The sequence below is a fragment of the Bidens hawaiensis genome, unplaced genomic scaffold (assembly GCF_021521415.1).
Source record: "Bidens hawaiensis isolate Kalapana, Puna unplaced genomic scaffold, B.hawaiensis_p1.1 tig00004864_1, whole genome shotgun sequence".
NCBI lineage: Eukaryota > Viridiplantae > Streptophyta > Magnoliopsida > Asterales > Asteraceae > Bidens > Bidens hawaiensis.
The window spans coordinates 583093-597555 of NW_027491306.1; the positions used below are offsets into that span (position 1 = coordinate 583093).

The following is a 14463-nucleotide window of genomic DNA, read 5'->3' on the forward strand; positions in this document are numbered from 1 at the left end:
TTCGAATCTTTAGTGGTGTTTCAAAGTCTGAATCAGAATTTTCTAAATCAACTTGAATTTCCCTTTGTTTCTTTTCAGCATGTTGTGTGATAGATTTTTTGCCTTTTTGTTTCTGAATCTTGAGTGGTGTTTCAAAGTCTGAATCTGAGTTTCTTTCTTCACCTTGATTTCTTTTACGTTTATTTTTCGTAGTTTCGAGGTCTTTCCCAGAATGTTTATGCCTTCCATCAGCTGTTTCATCATGATTTGGTTTACTTGCTGTATCTTCAGTCCTTCTTTTTTTTCTTCTTAGCATCTATTCAAACATGTTACAAGAAGCTATAAGCATCAAATTAACAAAAATAAATAGCTTTAGCTAACAGTCTATGCTAATACGTTCTGTTACATAACAACAAAAGCCAATCCTAATACGTCTGGTTCAAAAAGCAATTTCTGTTTAAAAAGTAGCTATCCATGCTAATAATGACATATCCTAATACGTTCTGTTACATAACAACAAAAACCAATCCTAATACGTTCTGTTCAAATAGCAATTTTTGCTAACAATCTTCTAAAAGCAATTTCTGCTAACAATTTTCAACAATCCAGGTTGATTTCTACTAATCCGTTCTGCTAATACAAATCCTAATACGTTCTATTATATAACAACAAAAACCAATCCTAATACGTTATGTTCAAAAAGCAATTTTTGCTAACAATTTTCAACAATCCAAGTTGAGTTCTGCTAATCCGTTCGGCTAATACGTTCTGTTCAAAAATTCAATTTATTTGCTTTTTAGATCATCACAGTTGACCTAAAAAGTTCGACTCAAACAAACAAAAGCAAATCGGCTTATGCAACATAACAATCTCCTAATACGTTCTTTACAAAACATATAATTATACTAATATGTTTCAGGTCAACATAAGCATCTATCTAATACGTCTGGTTAAAGCATTGAAGACACAAAAACAATAATGAAGTCCAGTCAAACTCCCAAATTTTGTCTAATACGTTTAGTTACAAGTTCCAGACATATACTAATAAGTTTATTTGAAATTTTTATGATTACCTGATTTTTTTTTGTTTTTTGTGGTCTGTCGTGGTTCTTTTTCGACCTTCGTTCTTTGTTAATCTTAATAATCAGCTTGTTTGAAGTAGGGTTTGCATTCGACTTTACATTAACCTCCATTTGTTAGCAATTTGGTTTTTGATTGTCGTTTCGAATGCTGTTTTAGGATTTTGGAAGTAGTTGAGTTAGTGAAGAAGTTTAATCGAAGAATGGATTCGGGGGAGTTGAAGAACCGATTTGGGGAGGTTTACTTGAAAATTCTTTGGACGGAAATAACCTTTTGATAACCGACGTATCACTAATTTATGTTTTATTACAAAATACCATCGCGTAGAATCAGACGTTCCACATTCTCGCGTACGCAATGTACGATAGTGTATTAATGTACGTTAACCACCCATAATGTACGATAGTGTATTAATGTACGTTAACCACCCATAATGTACGATAGTGTATTAATGTACGTTAACCACCCATATATATATATATATATTCATTCGGTACATGATGAGTGACATGTATTGAGCCGAGAGTATTTGAAAAATTTTTTCAATCGGGGCTATAAGACTAAGATTACCTTACCTATATCTCTTCGGTTCTCGTCCCTATCATCGGCCTGTCACCCTTGATACTAGACTAGTCCTGACCACAGTTATCACCAATGTTACCACAGTTGATGTTGTCGTCGTCTCCATTGCTTGCCTTTTCCGTCACCTTCATGGCTTCACCCGCTACTTTGATACTTTTTTTCATTTATTAATTTATTTACTTTTAAAAAAAATTTCTAAAACGACTTGTATCAAACCCAACAAGTTACCCTACGTGACCGTTTTACGAGGTTTATTTTAATAGGAATAATTGTATAGTTGATTTTACAATATCTTGTATAGTTTATTAAAATATTGTTTCCATACTTATGGATAGAGTTGTAATATATAATTGGGGTGAAGGAATGAGAATGATACAGAGAATATTACGATTGTTTACTATCATGGTATCAAAGCTTTTGACCTAGCCGCCTACCCTCCCACCACCCTACATCGGCCTTCTTCTTCTTGGCCGAACACCCTGCCTCTCACTCAAATCATCCTTCCTTTCATTCTCCCTCACACCATTAACAATGGAAAGCAAGCTCCATCCGGCCTTCACCGTCTCGAATATCAAAAACTTCATCCCCGTTACTCTCGAGATGGAATCGGCTCAATTTTCCACATGGTCCGAGTTATTCAAGATTCACTGCAAAGCATTCCTCGTCTATGATCATCTCTTTCCCCGAGTGCTTCCCGAGTCATCTACTAAATCTGCAGACCCTCCCAAAACCGAACCGCACGCCGTAGACACATGGGAACGCCTTGATGCAATAGTTTTGCAATGGATCTATGGAACTATTTCCAACCCTCATCAGAACACCCTACTAGTGCATGGGGCTCCGCTAATGCAGCCCCCTCGGCTTATTACTCGAGCGAATCTACTCGGGAGCGCGGTAAGTCAAGGGGACGCGGTCGTGGACGCAGTTCCTGGGGTAGCGGTTGTGGATCAGGGTACAATCAAAATTGGCAAACACCACCTCCATGGCAGCAAACTCAACATAATTTTGGTCCAGCCCAACACGGAGGTTATTCTTGGCAGCCCAACACTTACCCCACTCAACCATCATGGGCCAGCCCACCCTGTCCATACCCCACAACTGTGTTACAACAACCCAACTCGTCAAGCAATGGAATACTTGGGCCCCGACCCAATCAAGCCCACTACACCGCGTACACATCAACAAACATCGAACAAGCGTTATACACGATGTCACTTAATCCACCAGACAGTTGGGCAATGGATACCGGAGCCACCACCCATATGACGAACAACCCGGGTAATTTTCAATCTTTTTTTAATAATGGCATTTCACAAAATATTATTGTTGGTGATGGCACGACCATCCCGGTAAACGGATATGGCAATCAAACCCTACCCCCACCTTTTCCACCGCTTAAACTAAAAAATGTTCTTTACGCCCCTAAATTAATCAAAAATCTTATTTCAGTTCGTCTCCTTACAACCGATAATTGGATATCCATTGAATTTGATCCTTTTGGTTTTCTTGTGAAGGATTAAAAGAAACGGGTTCCTATCCTCTGATGCAACAGCAGCGGTGATCTTTACCATCTCCTTCCATCCATGCTATCCACCATCAACAACCATTCCACCTTTGCTGCTATCTCTCAAGACATTTTGGCATCATTGTCTTGGCCACCCGGGACATGATTTATTAAATAAATTGAAAAACACTTCTTCTATTTTTTATGTTAAGCAAAATAAAACGCTTTGTCAATCATGTGTTTTTGGCAAAAGCATTAGACTACCATTTCATGATTCTAGTACTTGCATTTTTTTACCTTTTGACATTATACATAGTGATCTATGGACTTCTCCTATTATTAGTACGGCCGGTCACCGTTATTATATTTTGTTTTTGGATGATTATTCTAATTTCCTGTGGACTTTTCCGTTAGCACACAAATCACAAGTCTTCAATATATTTTCTAATTTTTACAAGCAAATAGAAACCCAATTTGAACATAAAATCAAATCTCTTCAATGTGATAACGGTACTGAATACGTTAATAACGCATTTAAACAATTTTATATTCAACATGGCATGCTTTTCCGTCTCTCATGTCCACATACGTCGTCTCAAAACGGCAAGGCAGAACGCAAAATCTGCTCTATTAATAACATCATGCACCCTCCTCGCTCATGCTTCCCTCCCACCTAACCTATGGCACCATGCCCTTGACATGGCAACCTACATCCTAAACATTCTTCCGAGCAAACCCACAAATTTCAAACCCCAACTTGTCTTCTTTATAATCGTTCACGCGGATACGATCATTTACGAGTATTCGGTTGTCTTTGCTATCCTCTAATACCCTCCACCACCATTCACAAACTCGCCAACCGTTCCACACCGTGTGTCTTCCTCGGTTTTCCAACTAATCACCGCGGATACAAATGTCTTACATTCAAACTAATCAAATCATCATCTCTCGTCATGTCGTATTCGATGAAACGATTTTTCCTTTTGCAAATTCTGTCTCTCCCAAACCCTCATACACATTCCTTGATTCACCCTTAAATCCTATGTTTTGGTCTCACTTACAACACCCAAACTCGGCCCCACCCAATCCACCTAACACCTCCTCTTAGCCTACGGCTCCACCCCACCCCCCCCCCCCCCCCTCTCTCACACCATCTCAAGCCTTGACAAACCTGTCACCAAATCAGCCCATTGACCCCACACCACACAACACGGCCCAACAGTCACCCACCCAGCCTATATACGAAAACCAGCCCATATCATCCCCCTCCTCTCCTACTGGCTACTGCCACAAACGTACACTCTCCACCACCTTCACCAACTACACCTTACATAAACACTACAACTTCTCCAATAGTACCACCACCTTCCCCACCACCCATACAACTTACTTGCCATGCGCACGCGCGCCATGGACAACATTTCCAAACCAAAAAAATCTATTCAACCTACATTCCACCACTATTGTACCGATTCCAAAAAAATCCAATCCATGCCTTATCCATACCGGAATGGTCCAATGCTATGACTAATGAGTTTAATGCCCTTATTAAAAATGAGACTTGGGAATTAGTCCCTAGACACCCCAACATGAATGTTATACGGAGTATGTGGTTATTTAAACACAAATTTAATTCAGATGATACATGGGAAAGGTATAAAGCCCGACTAGTATGTGATAGTCGGTTACAAAAGGTTGGAGTCGATTGTGGTGATACATTTAGCCCGGTTGTTAAACCGGTTACTATTCGGACGGTCTTAACTTTGGCACTTTCACATTCGTGGCCGGTCCACCAGTTGGACATCACTAATGCCTTTCTTCAAGGGAAACTCAATGAGACCGTCTACATGTACCAATCTATGGGTTATCGCAATACAAGTTATCCGGATCATGTTTGCTTACTTAAAAAGTCCTTATATGGACTAAAGCAGGCCCCGCGAGCCTGGTACCAACGGTTTACCGACTATATTATAACATTGGGGTTCACTCAAAGTAAGTGTGACAATTCACTTTTCACACTACATCATAATAATCATACCGCCTACCTTCTACTCTATGTGGATGACATTCTTCTTGTAACATCCACCGATTGTCTTCGAGAACATCTCATGACCGGCCTTGCTACAGAGTTTGCTATGAAAGATCTCAGGCCGTTAAATTATTTTTTAGGTATCCATGTCTCCCAGGCGAAAGATTCCATGTTTTTTATCCCAACTTATGCCTTGGACATTATCAAACGGGCCGGCATGCAATCGTGCAAGCCGATTGCTACTCCAGTCGACACTAATCGTAAGCTCGGTTCTCAGGCTGGGGAACCATTTGCTGATCCAACCTTGTATAAAAGTCTTGCTTGTACCTTACAATATTTGACCTTCACGCGACCCTACATCACGTATGCTGTGCAACAAATATGCATGCACATGCATGCACCTCGGACCGATCACTGGGATGCTTTGAAAAGGATCGTTCATTATATGGCATCAACTTGGGTAAACACACTGACATCTCCTTGATTGCATATACGGACGCCGATTGGGCCGGGTGTTCGGACACTCGTCGCTCCACATCTGGATACTGTGTCTATATGGGACATAACCTTATCTCCTGGTCTTCCAAGCGACAACCCACTATATCCCGCTCCAGTGCTGAAGCAGAGTACCGTGGTGTAGCTAATGTCATTGCTGAAATTTGTTGGTTACGTAACCTTCTATTGGAACTCCGGCACCCTTTATCGTGTGCCACCCTCGTCTACTGTGAGAACGTAAGTGCTATTTATCTTTCTGGAAACCCGGTACAACACCAACGCACCAAACATATTGAGCTCGACATTCATTTCATTCGCGAACAGGTGCAACGCGGTTGTGTCCGAATTCTTCATATGCCTACACGACATCAGATTGCAGACATCTTTACGAAAGGTTTACCCAGGGCTCTATTTAGCTAAGGAAATATAGACATATAGTGCCCTCAAACCCCCCCCCCCCTTTAGTAATGTAAATTCACCCGTTTTCATACGAAAATTTTTGTATGTGGTGTAAATTCAGGGCTCCCCGCTTGACACCCCGCTAGGTCCGAATTTTTTTTAAATATATGTATTTTTATGAAAAACGATATGTATATTTAATGTTTAAATTCAATTGCATAACAATTAGCTTTGTCTAGTGGCAAAGGGGAATGACTCTAAACCAAAAGTGCGTTCTAGTCTCATTTGAGACATGTTTAAGCCTATTTTTATATAAAAGTGTTTTACACAACCCTAATCATAACCAAGATAGCCAATTTAAAAATTAAATTGTTTAAACTCAACAAAATACTCATTTTACTTAAGGTCCAAAATACTTTTTGCCTTCAGCCCAAATTTTTTTTTCAATTCTCAGAGCCGGCCCTGTGTAAATTTACTTGTTTTCATCTGAAAATTTTAACCCCGCACCCGGTTTATGAAATTTTTATATGTATTGAATCTGTCATTCACCACTGCATGCGACCTCCACTGCTCCACTACATAAGGACCGCCGGACAGGTTAAGGATGAAGTGTTGGAAGGAGTCTTACTCTTACCCATATATTAACTAATAATTTTCTTTTATTCAAATGACAATTTCCTTATTATAGTTTTTTTCTCCGATTGAAAATGAGTTTAACGTGTATTACACTGCCAAAATATTGAATTATTCAAATGCACATTGCATGTATCATATTGTCTTCCTTGACTCGGTCTTCTTCCCATCAATGGCGCCACTATTTCTCTTCTTCTTTCTTCCAACTTCTTAAACCTCATTCTAATACCTCCCAATTAATAAATTTAACACTCCATGGCTTCCAATTCCGCCTTCGTAGCCATCCTGGCCGCCATCGCCACCTTCTTCGCCATCACCCTCATCTTCTCCATCATCTACTTCATTCTTCGGATTGCCCGCAAACGCCAACAGCCTCCCCCCCGCACCCGAGCCATCCGAACCACACCCGATCGCCTCATATCCATCTCCGAGAGCCAGCTGTTTGACCCGTCCTTGAACAAGATCGAGATGGTTGACTTGGTCAACGCTACCCGAAACTTCTCACCGGATCTTATCGTCGGTGACGGCAGTTTCGGGTACGTTTACAAAGCCCACCTCTGCTCGGGCTCCACTGTCGCCGTTAAAAAGCTCGGCGCAGACGCCTTTCAAGGGTACCGAGAGTTTCGGGCTGAGATGGAAACTCTCGGTAATATCCAACACAAAAATATCGTTAAGTTTCTAGGGTATTGTAAAACGCGTTCGGATCGGGTATTAATTTACGAGTTTATCGAGAAAGGAAGTGTCGACCAGTGGCTTTACGACACGTCATCAGCGGGCCTTGACATATCAGAGCGAAGGTTACCGTTATCTTGGAGGACTAGAGTCAATATCATTAAAGGAGTAGCAAAAGGGCTAGAATATATGCATAATTTGGAAAACCCTATAATTCATAGGGACATTAAAGTTAGTAATATTCTCTTGGATGCGGATTTCGAAGCTCACATCGCGGATTTCGGGCTAGCTAGAATGATCGAGCACTCGCATTCGCATGTCTCAACGCAAGTAGCAGGGACGATGGGGTACATGCCACCAGAATATTTCCAAGGAGCCACTGCAGCTACCGTTATGGGAGACGTATATAGTTTCGGGATATTGATGTTTGAGGTTGCCACTGCTAGGCGTCCGAATTTGAAGATCAAGGACGAGACTGGAAACGAGGTTCGGTTTGTTGAATGGGTGATGAGAATGGTGTTACAAAATGAGGAAATGAAATTGTTGGATGGTTGTATATTGAAAGACGATTTAAACGTGTTGGAGGTTTTAGAGTTCTTTAATATTGCTGCATTTTGTATTGATGAAAGACCTAAAGAACGACCGAGTATGAAAAAAGTTGTCGAATTGTTGGATCAAATATATGATGAAACACCAATTTAGTGATTTCATTTGAAATCGTGTTTATTTCTTTACATTTTGATTGTGAGTTTCATCCTATCCTAAAAGGGATGTATATTTAAGTGGCATGTACTTTTGTGATGTATAGAATTCCAAGCAAAATGACTCAACTCATATTATAATTATAAGTTATAACAAGATATTTAATAATTTATTACTTGATATTAAAAACATTAATTTTAATATGTGACTATTCAAAGTTTCAAACATGGGCTGGTTTCTCAATTTAAAGTAATCATCTGTAATACGTGCGAATGGCGATATTTTATGACAGATGAAACGGTATTAGTGTATTATAAGATTTCATGGTAGATGATAAACTAAAATATATATGTAGATCTGCCACAAACATTATTTGCCAAAGCAATCAAATAGCAAGATGACAATCAAGTTATATTCCCATGGAAACATAGAAAGGGATTAGACAAGTTAAATTCCAATGAAAGAATAGAAAGAGATCAGAGGTCACGTTGATGAGTTTGTGGAGGCATGTTGTTGGGTTTGTGGAGTGGAGGCTTGGGCTCGGGTTACTTGAAAATGTTTTGGATTTAATAAATATAGAAGACATGAGAGGTTTTGGGCCGGCCCTATATCTCTTTATTAGGGCCCGCTTTTATTTCTTGTTGAATAAGCTAGTAAACCTAATGCATCTCTATTCTCTATATATAGAGATTTTAGTTGGGCAGTAGCAATAATAAAATACCATGATTGTAGCCCGTGGATGTAGGTCAGTTTAGATCAAATCACGTAAATCTCGCGTGTTCTTTACTTTACAACTGTTTGTTTGTATGTGTGTTTGAAAGACGATCCTAGCACACGTCGGAGTCAAAAGAGAATATATTAAAACACTATTATTTTTGTACATCATGAAGCCAATTGGGTAGATTCAAATGCCTTGTTGAAGTGAAAACTAGACATGTGGATCACTTCTATATTAGGTCCAGTTAAACCCGGAACTGTAAGAAGATAGAGTGCTGTAATGGAGTACATGCAGAAATACCATTTTTCATGGACACTTGCGATTTACAAAGTTACAATATTGTCATAGATGCATTTGGGAAGGCTAGGGATATGACCCAATGGACTTTTTGTTTAGATTAATGCAATCCGAGAGTATAAAGCCGAACTGTGTGGCATTTTGTCCACTTGATGCACAAGCTGAAAAGTTTAAAAGATTGAGGGTCTTTTGAGGTATATTGAGAGTTCGGATGTGACAGTTGATACCGTTTTTTTAATTGTTTGACGGATGCTTATGGTATGATCGGGTGTTTGGCTGAAATGAAAGGGGTGTTGACAATGATGGAAAGCTAAGTAGGTTATCTTTTCGAACCAACAATAAAAGTTAACTGGACTATCTTTTTAAACCAACAATGAAACCATAGTTGGTGGTTAGGGACTACGCATGCAAGTTATAAACATTAGAGACGCTGCATAAATTTTGGTCCAAAACACAGGGACCATTTGTACAATTCTCTCCTTGATAAATTACACTTACTATTCAAAAAATTATCCGAATATGTAATGCATTTGATGTACTCCATTACAAGAGGCGAGCAATGTTACTTTCAATTAGTTTTACTATAAATAAGGTTATGGTATTATTTAACGGTTCATCAATATTAAGCTCTGTACTAAGGGGGTGTTTGTGGTTGCTTATTTTCACCAACTTATAACTTATTAACTTTTTGAAAAGTAATAAGGTGTTTGGGATTGCTTATATTGTGAGAGGAATGTTTCATAAGTTACACTTTTGTAACTTATTAACTTAATGAAAAGTTATAAGGAATTCCAAACACCCCTTAAATAATAAATAAATATTTGTAATCTGTCTAGTTCCTAAGTTGGGTTCGAATAATCCGACTGGTCCTATGAATGTACCAACTAACAAAAACGTCATCTTCAACACCCTCATAAAACCCCGCCGCAAAGCGCGGGCTCTTTGCTAGTAGATTGTTAATGTATTTTTTTGTTATTCCTAAATATTAGAAATTCATGAACTAACTTTACTGAAACATTTAATACTTTAAGTCTTCTTTTTTGTAACTTAACATTAATTTATAGTTAATGCTTTATTTTTTTTATTCCTAAATTTTAGCACTTCATAAACCACTTTGGATCAAAAATTTAATGTTTTAGCCTTTAAGTGGCAAAAGTTTAATTTCGAGCTTAATTATTAGGATTTTAACATTGGTTGTTCAATTGTTTGTTTATTAATTAATTAGTTTATTTATTCCTAAAAATTAGATATTCATGAATCACTTTAACTGAAACCTTGAATATTTTAGATTGACCAAAATTTTGGTTTGTGCTTAATTTTAAGTTTTTTACAAATTTCTTTCTTTACTACTTTTAACTAGGGTGTGCATGGGTCGGTTTGGGGCGGTTTTGAGCTAAACCCATAACCATAACCATAACCATAACCGATATGTCGGTTAATGGATAACCATAACCGACCCGTTTTGGCGGTTATGGTTAATCGGTTTTATAGGTTATAGTGAGTCGGTTATGGTTTGGTTAACCATAACCAAAAAAATATTATTGGGCTTAAAAGTTTGGTACCAATTATCACAAAAAACGACATGACATAATATACCAAAGTATATAATTGTTAATATTAATACCAAATATTTAAAAAAAGAATGACATTATATAATCCAACAATGAAATTCAACTTAATTTGATAACAATGTTGAATCAAAAACTTCAAAATGATATAATCCAACAACATGCTTGGTGGAAGTTAATCCCAAACATATTGTTGGTTAAATAAATAGGTCGGTTCGGTTATGGCAGTTTTGGAATTATCTTTAACCAAAACCGACACGTATTTGGCGGTTTTTAAAAATTTATTAAACCGACCCACTGGTTATGTCGGTTATCAGTTAAAATCGATTCGGTTATGTCGGTTATGGTTCGATTAAACTGTTACGACGGTTAAGTTACTCACCCCTACCTTTGATGACTTCATCGTTATCTTTATAAATAATAAAGAACACATTTAGAGAAGTTTTATCACTTCTAATTCACATCACATCGTTCTTTATAATAAAAAACACATTTAGAGAACTTTTATCACTTCTAGTTCATATCACATTCTTTAAAATTGATTTATTTCTAAACTATATAGATATTCCAAAAAATAATAATAATAATAATAATAATAATAAAACAACTTAATTTAAAGCATTCTCAACTCATCCTCAAAATTTACGTGAGAGGAATTTGCAAATTATCGAGTGTGGTTATGAGTATAAATTATAGGATGAAAAGAGAAAATGTAGTGATTTTTTTTAGATTTAGAAAAACTTTTTTTGCCCTTGTTTATTTATTTATTAATATTGATTATGAGTAGAGAAGAGAGAAAACTTTAATGCTAAATGTATAAAAAAGTATTATTTAATTGAACACGAAAGTGTAATGTTTTTTAATATGATTACAGAGATAGAGATGGGGGACAGTTTGGTATACTCTTACACAAGCTTCGTAATCTCCAACTCTATAATTTAATTAAATATCATATTTCTTTAAATTTAATTTAATCTATCACATCACATTCTCTATCTTTATTTTTGTATCATTTACAAACACTTATTTTATTACTTTTTTCTTTTTTATATACTCAAAAATATTTATAAAGGTTATGATTTGTACATCTCTTTAGTTAAAGTATTACTAGGCTCTACCTTATACCTTATATGGATAGAGATGAAGATATAGAAGCTGATGAAGATACAAAATGTAAAAAAAAGCTCTATATTTTAGAGATAAACATATACACATGAAGCTAATATGAATGCTCCTACCCTCACACTCCATTCTCTAAAATAGAGATATGTTTTAGAGCATTCTATCATATCCTTTAAAATTTTGTGAGGGAAGTTTGCAAATTATAGGGTGTGGTTTTGAGTGGTTGTGAGTGTAAATTAGAGAGCGGAGAAAGAAAATGTAGTGATTTTTTGTAAATTAGGAAAACAAAGTTTGCCCTTATTTATTTATTAATATTTGTTAAATTGGTTGTGAGTAAAGGAGAGAGAAAACTGTAATAATAGAAGTATAAAAATATATTATTTAATTTAACAGAAGAAAGAAATGTAGTGTTTTTTTAATATAATTATAGAGATGTGGATAGGGGATATGTTGAGAATCTTAGAACATTCTATTGTCACTAGGAAATTCTATGCGGTCTCATAACAATTTGAAGAAACACTAAGTGACCCCGGCAGATTACGGATAATCTGGGGGTTAAGTAATGTTTCCCACGAGGATGAGGTCCAGCAGAGAAGGTTGTTCTTCAGGTGACCTGCAAAACAGACACCGTAAGCTCGTCACTGAGAAGGGGGGGGTTCCTCCTTGTGACCACCCTCCGGCGTGAGAATCAGACTAGATTGCTCTGAATATAAGTGTATATTAAGAGATTGCTAGATAAGATAACGAGATATCAGATGATGTCCTTACCATTCCAAGGTGTTGGAGTATTTATAGCCGAATGTAGGTTTCCTAGAAGGTACAGCCGGCTGAATAGTATTCCTGTTCTACCAACAGTGGGTTACGCACGAGCCATGCTGGTTGGTGGATAGGCTGCGGCCGACAGTGACAAGGTCGGCTGTATACTGTTCCTTTACTGCCGGCTATGCACTGTTCCACCAACTGTAGGCTGCGCACGTCCCACAGTAAGGGTTGGTGAGTAGGCAGCGGCTAATAGTGAAACAGTACTAGAGGGTGCTCCTCCTCGTACTGTTATCGGTGAGCTGTCACCCTGTGATTGGTTCATGGGCTGCTCTGGTCAGATCGTCTGTTTTGCCCATACCTTGGTAGGTATAGTACAAAAGATCTTCCAGAAGCATACGGACTGGCTCATTTGGGCGGGAGTATTACCGCCTTGCTCATTCCTTCAGGTGACAACTGTATTTGAGAGCTAAGTGCCTTGTGCGTGTAGCCTTGCTGCGCGGGTGGCCTTTCCTGATGGCTTGTATCCGCAGCTGCGGGAACAGGCAGAGTACTTCACCATTGGGAGGCATTTCCTGCGGGAACAGCTTGCGTACTGCGCGTAAGGACGTCACGTCTCTGAGCATGGTGGGTCCTGCGGATCCAGTTGGTTTCTGCGCAGACGTCTCTTTTCAAGGTGGGTCTTGCGGGTCCAACTGGGCTCTGCTGGGACCTACCTCTTCAAGTCCCCCCAGTCCAATGTTCTTCTCATAAATGTTTAATAAAGTGAGGTGAACTTTTGGACTTAAGCAAAGGGTTTTGAAAAGGGTTTAGTTTTAAGGTTTTCCATAGGGATTCTTCCCGCGGAAGTCCTTGTCACTTGCAGAAATTCCCGACTTTCCTGCTTGATCTTTGGTTATGATGCGGGTAGGTCTGTAACCTCCTCGCAAGTCAGGAGCGTTGAGTCCCACGTGTGGATTCTCCATGAGGTTTTGGTAGTTTTGAACATAGTGATCAATTATGTTAAAACCACCAATTCCATCCTGGAGCTTCAAACAATGTAGTTCTCGACGTTCCCGCTATGCGGGGATGTTATTCCCGTTTCCGCAAGCATTGCCCATAAGATCCTTCTTGGTTTCAATTCCCTGCGGAGCGCTAGGTATGTGAAGGGTTTTGCCTTAACACTGTACCCGCACTCGTCTTACGGTTACTTTACTTCCAAGGTGTTCCTGGCGTCAATTCCCTGCGGGTGCTAAGTATGTGAAGGGTTTTGCCTTAACACTGTACCCGCACTCGTCTTACAGTTACTTGGTTGCCAAGGTAAGGGGTATTTTCCCGCTTACTTTTGAATCTTTTTGAAATTTTTTGAAATTCGAAGAGTTGGTGAAAGGATAAGAACAGTCCAAACTGCTGAAACGTCGTGCGACGGTTTCTTTTGACTGTGTCAGGACGTGCAGGAAGTTATGGTGACGTGACAGTACCTGGTCATTCCAGACGCTTTTTCAGGCGCGTGGGCGCGATTTTTCGGGCGCGTGGCCGCGAAATTAATGGTACGCGTCCTTTCAACAGCTGTTGCCAGCTTGCTTTTTGCCACGTGTCATAGTTTCATTGCACCTGCGATTTCTCTCTCTTCCGCATTAAATTCATCGCATTAATTGCGATTAGTATATAAAGGGGGAGAGGGTTCTTTGTAATCCACACTTTCACTTTTCTCTTCTTCAAAACGATTTCCGGCGAATACTCATCTTTTCAGTCGAGCATTCTCTTGAAATCGTTTTCTTCTTTCATATCTGCAAGATGTCGTCTCACGATCTTGAGGCTATAGCCCAGGGGCTGGGGTGTACGCCGATGACAAGAGTACTGCTGGCGAGTGCCAGTGTGCTCTGCCTGTCGATCTATATCAGTACATCGTCAGGAAGTTCATGCTCGAGTCTCTCGAGCCTGA

General features: G+C 38.8%; 1 pseudogene; it reads left to right on the forward strand.

Moving 5' to 3' along the window:
- The first annotated feature begins 7074 nt into the window (after nucleotides 1–7074).
- On the forward strand, nucleotides 7075–8083 carry LOC143628287 (phytosulfokine receptor 2 pseudogene; annotated as a pseudogene).
- Nucleotides 8084–14463: the final 6380 nt, after the last annotated feature.